The sequence below is a fragment of the Erithacus rubecula genome (genome assembly GCF_903797595.1).
Source record: "Erithacus rubecula genome assembly, chromosome: 25".
Lineage (NCBI taxonomy): Eukaryota > Metazoa > Chordata > Aves > Passeriformes > Muscicapidae > Erithacus > Erithacus rubecula.
In genome coordinates, this window is record NC_136677.1 from 1972148 (window position 1) to 1979011 (window position 6864).

The window sequence follows — 6864 nt, forward strand, 5'->3', positions numbered from 1 at the left end:
AGCAGAACTCAGACTAAATAAAAAGGTGGAACTAATGCTGAGCAGCCTGTGTCGTTGGCGGAGCAGTAACTCCCCAGCGCTGTTTGCTTGCCGCTTTTTCTATTAATAAATAATGTTGGAAAGACCATAATCTCTTGTGAATTTGTAACAGGGAGGGGGGGATGTAGGGACATGGGACAACAGGACGAGGCAGCCGTGCTGTGGAGACACCCCTGGCACCCTCCCCAGGACCCTGAGAGCTGGGGAATTGCAAAACAGAGGAGTAAGGGAGGGCATCTGGGAATCAGTGGTGGAGCTGTGGAGATCACAGCCCCAGGAGTGCCTGATGCTCACCTGCCTCACAGCTCAGCCCCTGCCTCGGAGAAAGGGCTGCAAAGGGTTTAATCCTCACTGCCAAAGCCAAAGCCCTTCCCACCCCATCTTTGAGGGACAAGGAAGGGTGGCTGCAGAAGAGCTGTGCCCTTGATTGGAGGGACAGAATGGCCCTCGGGAGCCCAGCAAAGCCCCACAGATGCTAAATGTAGCACGGCCCAGATATGAAGCCCCTGGGCTTTGTGGCAGAGCTGCACAGAGCAGGGGTGGAGGAGACTGTGCTCCCCTGCTTCCTGCAGGCAGCACAGAGCCAGGGAAAACAGGGGCAGGCAGGAATCCTGCTGCAGCACTGGCCTGGAGTCACATCAGCCTGGCAAAGGAGATGGCTGGCACAGAGCCCCAGCCTTGGTAGCCTGTACCTGCTTCATGCCTGTGTCCTGAATAAAGAGAAGCCCCAGAGAGTGAAGATCTCTAGCAGGGATCAGGGCTGGGAGTGCCTGTGAGCAATCAGCTCCAGCCCTGCACTGACACACTTGCCAGCAGAAACATCCCTCCCTGCCCTCTGTTCCTCCCTGCTTGCTGCACGCTGTATCCTGGAGCTCCCAGCTCTGTGCTGGCAAACAGGAGTGCCCCAAAGTGGGAATGCTGTCGAGGGGGCTTCTCTGGGAAGCTGCCAGCACTGAGCATTCACTACGTACAGGAGCCTCCCCAGTAAATCCCTACTTCACCTGCACTGCTGCCTTCCCAGCCTGCTGGGATCCACCAGACAAGAGCCCAGCTGTCCTGCCCAAGCAGAGCAGAGCAGAGCCATTGTCACTGCAGCCTGACACCCATCTGGAGGAGTGGGTGACTACATCTGCCTCCAGCCCAAGGCCACTAAAACCTCTTTGCAACGCTTGGGAATCCTTGTGGGAGCCAGCCAGGATATGAGGAGTCAGCTCAGCCTGGAAGAGGAGGTTGACTGAGGTAGAGAACTCTTAGTTTGCTCCATCTGCTCTCCAGACTGAGTGGGAAGGGTGCTTGGCTGCCTGCTCCAGCCTCCTCCTCACTGCCTCCCATCACATCCTGTTAGTTCTTGGCAGGGGCTGGGTTTTTTTTGGAGCTGCTTTCTGCACCGTGCTCTGCAAACCTGATCTCTGCTGAGCTGCGAGGGAGACTCATCCCTGGGGGCAGGAGAGGCATCTCTGCCAGCTGAGCTGGGCAGGTTTGGCAGGTAACTCCTGGCTCAGTTTGCAGACTTGTTTCTTACCTTCAGGGTCAGTGGCCACAGGGTCTGTATTCCAAGCTCTTTGCAAGGTGCCACATCCCATGGGCTCTTTGGGGGGAGTGAACACGGACAGAGATGGAATTGGGAAAAGCTGCCACTTGAGATGGTGAAACTCCCCTCCACCACTGTGACACCACCACCCTCACTCCATTTAAAATGGGGAGTAGCTGTGGGGGCTGGTACAGGATGTGCAGCATTGGAAAACCTGAGAGGGAACTGATTCCCAGATAAACCTTAAGCCCCTCGGTTTTAGGGAAACTTACCCCATGTCAGAAAGGAGAAGCTGCTGGGGGCTTCTCAGGAGGTGCTGGACAGAAAAAGAGATGCAGAGCACAGCACCATTTCTGCTGCCCATCCCCAGCCAAGCTTTCCCCCGTATCTCAGGAGAGATGACTAATTCAAGTTACAGAAAGTAGAAATAGCTTCCTTGATTATTCGCTTCCTATCTGCTGGGCCTTAAGGAATAGACAGTGTTTATTAGCATTCCTTATTTATGAAGGAACCGTTAGGCCAGGGTGGTTAACTCTCACCACACAGGTTCCTAGGGACAGCAGCAGGGAGGAACCACAGGAAGCAGCTGCCTGCAGAGTCTCCCTGTGCTCTGAGCCAGCTGGGGAGCCCCAAACTCTGGAGAGAGGCAGGTTTTAAATAGAGTCTACAGTTAAATACAGTCTGCAGCTTCCTCCTGAGGGGCAGCACCGATCTCTGCTCTCTGATGACCAGGGATGGCAAGTGAAGGAATGGCAGGAGCTATGCCAGGGGAGATTTAGGTTGGGTATTTGGAGCAGAGGGTGGTGGGCACTGCCCAGGCTCCCCAGGGAATAGTCACCACCCCAAGGCTGCCAGAACTCCAGGAGTGTTTGGACAATCCTCTCAGGGATGCACAGGGTAGGACTGTTGAGGCTGTGGGGACTCAATGACCCCTCCCAACTCAGGATATTCCATGATTCCATGATAAATAAGGACAGTTTTGCCCCTTCCTAGCAGTGCACAGGGCTCACAAGTGTCTGGGCTCTGACAGCAGCTCAAGCCCCCATCCCTTCTACTGCCGCCTTCAGGGAAAGCAAGTGGGTCACTTCACATCCCTGGGGAGCAGTTTTGCCACAGAAAAACACACCCTTAAGGAATTCCTTCTTCTTATTTCGCCCCAAGCCAACACTCTGCTTTGAAATGTTAGTGTAGGAGATTGCGGATACAGACAGCACTGTCATAAAGAAGCACTGAGCTTTAGGAAGGAGAATCCCAATGTTAGAAAAAAGAAATGAAAGGGAAAAATTCAGGATTGTAGCACTGAGAACTTACCCAGGCACACAAAGAACTGTGCTGGTGAGTGCTCATGTCTCTGAGATACTACTTACTGTCCATTATCATTAATTATTTATTATCTATTATTACTATCAATTACTTAACTTTTTATTACTTATTAATATATACAGTACAAAACTCAGCAAGTGGAGGCCCTGCCAAGGAGAGGCCCTTGGAGAATTCTTTAAGTTTGGCCAAGAAGCACAACAGACACGAGTCTAACCACGTTTTGCTGAGGTTGCTCTCCTATTGCTGAGGAATTCCCAGCTAGGAACATCAGGAATAAACAACAAAAAGAAATACGCGCTTAATAAATCTCCCTTAAATGCTGGAGTCCTCAATGCAAAGAGCAAACAAATCCTGTCTGTGTTTAATGGAAGAAACGTCTCCCTGTGGCTGAGGGAGCTCAAGCATGTTCCAAAGCAGAAGCTCCACAGCATCTGGTGTAACATTTACGCCTAAGGGGTTTGGGATCCTGCCAGTCAGCACCTGATTACATCTCACTCTCAGATAATTCACAGAGATTTGCCCATAAGATGTCAGCTGCAGCAGGGCAATGGCATCTACCAAAATGTGGTAACTGAGCTGCACTAAGGGTGGACAAACACCCCATGATATCACAGTGTGCAGCTTCAGGGGAAAAAATGTGAAAGAAAGAGACAAGTTCAAAAACTTAAGAGAGGGGATGGAGCATAAAAAATTGTAAAACAGAGACTGAAAAAGTATTTTATTGATGGAAAAGAAGATACAGGAAGAGTAAAAAACAGATGTCAAGGCTGCTGTACCTGAAAAGAAGAAAAAGAAGAATTAATTGAATGCAGAGATACCTCATATTGAACCCTACAAAAAAGCCTTGGACAGCAACTCAGCTTTCCCCTGTGACAACTTCATTCTGTCTCTCAGAATTCACCTCAGATTTTACCTTGAACATCCCCTCAGCTTTCCCCCTCAGAAGCTGCTCTGTCCCGGCTGAACTACCTCAGCTTTTCCCTCCACCAAAACACCCTGCTGCCATCTGACCGCTGCCCAACACTCCCTCCCTCTGCAAGAGCTCCTGATTTCCCCCACGACCATTGCAACACCTTTTCTCGAGCGGCCGGAGCGCTTTTCTCCCTCACGGAGCGCGGCGCTGGCGGCTCTGAGGGCGCTGAGGGGAGCGGCGGGTGGCGCCCCCTGGCGGCGCTGGAAAACCCGCGCGGCAGCGGCAAAGCCCCGCCCCGTCCCCTCAGGGCGCCGCCATGGCTGCCCCGTGTCCCTCAGGGCGCCGCCATGGCCGCCCCGTGTCCCCTCAGGGCGCCGCCATGGCTGCCCCGTGTCCTTCAGGGCGCCGCCATGACCACCCTGTCCCCTCAGGGCACCGCCATGGCCGCCCCGTGTCCTTCAGGGCGCCGCCATGACCACCCTGTCCCCTCAGGGCGCCACCATGGCTGCCCCATCCCCTCAGGGCGCCGCCATGGCCACCCCGTGTCCCTCAGGGCGCCGCCATGGCTGCCCCGTCCCCCTCAGGGCACCGCCATGGCCACCCCGTGTCCCTCAGGGCGCCGCCATGGCTGCCCCGTCCCCCTCAGGGCGCCGCCATGGCCGCCCCGTTCTGCTCAGGGCGCCGCCATGACCACCCTGTCCCCTCAGGGCACCGCCATGGCTGCCCCGTCCCCCTCAGGGCCCTGCCATGGCCTCCCCGTGTCCCCTCAGGGCTCCGCCATGGCCGCCCCGTCCTGCTCAGGGCACAGCCATGACCACCCTGTCCCCTCAGGGCGCCGCCATGGTTTCCCCGTGTCCTTCAGGGCGCCGCCATGACCACCCTGTCCCCTCAGGGCGTCGCCATGACCGCCCCGTGTCCCTCAGGGCGCCGCCATGGCTGCCCTGTCCCCCTCAGGGCACCACCATGGCCGCCCCGTCCTGCTCAGGGCGCAGCCATGGCCACCCCGTGTCCCTCAGGGTGCCACCATGGCCGCCCCGTCCTGCTCAGGTTGCCGCCATGGCCGCCCCATGTCCCTCCCGGCACCTGTGGCTCCCTCAGTGGCACTCGGGACAGCCACTTGTGTAATTGATAATAAAAGTGTTGGGGTTTGTATAAACCAGAATACTTAGGTCTGAAGTGAAGCATGACGCTGAAGAAAGGAAAATGTATGATTGAATAGTTCTGTTTTACTAAGAGTGTGTGAAACAAGGCTTTCACACAGCCCAACACATTCTGCAAAATCAGATTTCCTGCCTTTGTGTGATCAATTGCAGCCTGAGACCAGACTTCCCAACTTCTGCCATTTCTTATCTACAAGACACATGGTTATCTAAGGGCCTTGACAAATCTAGAATCTAGAGATTCACCTCGTCCAGTGATCCCATGGACCACCCCTGCTAACCTGGCAGAATTATGGCAGAAAAAAAAATAACAATTTTTGATGATTTCAAGGAAACCATGCTATAAAAGGGAGCTGCAAACCAAAGTTTGATGCAGCATGGAGTGGGCAGTGGCCCCTATGTATTGCCAGCACTGCATTGCTCTGTCTATATAAAATAAAGCAATCAAAATAAAAAAGCAAGGTTTTTTTTGTAACCAAAGGAAAACCAGAAAATACTGTTTGTGTAAATTAGAGGCAGGGATAAAAAGATGGGCAAAATAAGAAAGGTGGGGAATGAATTAGACGAAAACCAGAGTAAAACATTGCTGTTATAATCAGGCTACACACACACACTGGGGAAGGCTCTTCCTGCAAACACACATTTAACAAAGCGGGGATTTACTCAGCACCACAAACAACATAACCTGCTGTTTACTACAAGAAGAGTAAACAAACACTAGGAACCAACCCACAGCTTCTTTTCATGCAATTCCTCTCTGTGCTGGCAGGCCAGGGCTGCATTTCTGAAAATATATTGGAAATAAGTCACAAGAATCTGCATTCAGATGAAGCAAAGTGTTGTAAATATGAATTAATCAAGTGTGAAGGGTGTGGAGAGTTAGGGATAGTGGAAGATATTGGGCTTTATGGTCAGCCAGGACCCCTTCCCCCCTCACAGTCAGACCTTTGCTCTGTGCCCAGCCACACCCAGCCAGACATGAGCAGAGGAAATGACACTGAGTGCCCAAGCTATAAAAACCTCTGTGACCCTTCAATAAAAGCCATTTGCTGTCCACCACCTTGGTGTCTGGAGCACATGGACTGAGCAGCCCGGGGTTAGGACCAACGACCCATGTGTCCTCCTCAAGCAAAGCAATGATTTGATAGAGCCAGCCTCTTCCTCTTTATAATACATGGATTGCTTTTGCTCGGGAGAGACGTGAGGGAATTAGAATGGCAGAATGGTTTGGGTTGGAAGGGACATTCCACAGCGCTCCACGCCGGGGATTTACAGTGGGAGCAGTAAGAGGAGTGATGATGTGTGGATCCTGCCAGGAGCCAGGAGAGAGCAGCATTGCCCTTCGCTGGGCTGGTGCGAAGGCACAGAGAGCACAGGGGGAGCACAAATTCCTTGTAGTGAACACTGATTGCACAATCCACGAGTCCTGTGCTTTCTTGGCAGACTACGGGCCATTGCTGGGGTGTATTTTGATTTATTTTTTAGATTTTAATGCTTCCTGCTTTTCAGAGCCTGGTGTTCCCTGGTGGGGTAAATGGGGAACTTTATGAGCTGCACACCTCTCTTTTGTCTACATACTCTTAGCCTGACTTACTAAAGTGGGGCTTTAGTGAAGATTTCAGTGGGGAGGAACACTCCCAGCTGTATAGAAAGTAGGGGGGAATAAAAAAAAAAAGTTAAAATCTGCTGATCTCCCAGCAATGAGTAGATGAAATGATCAACATCAACTCATAACAAAAAATAAAAAGATAAAAATGATTCTCTGCTTCAGAGCCTGGGGACCTTGTTTACCTTCCAGCCTGGAGTGAGTTTTTATGGGCAGGTTTATAAACCCCTGCACAGCCAGCTCTGTGGTGCTGACAGACCTTGCAGTGTAGCTGCTTTAGCACCTCTGCCCT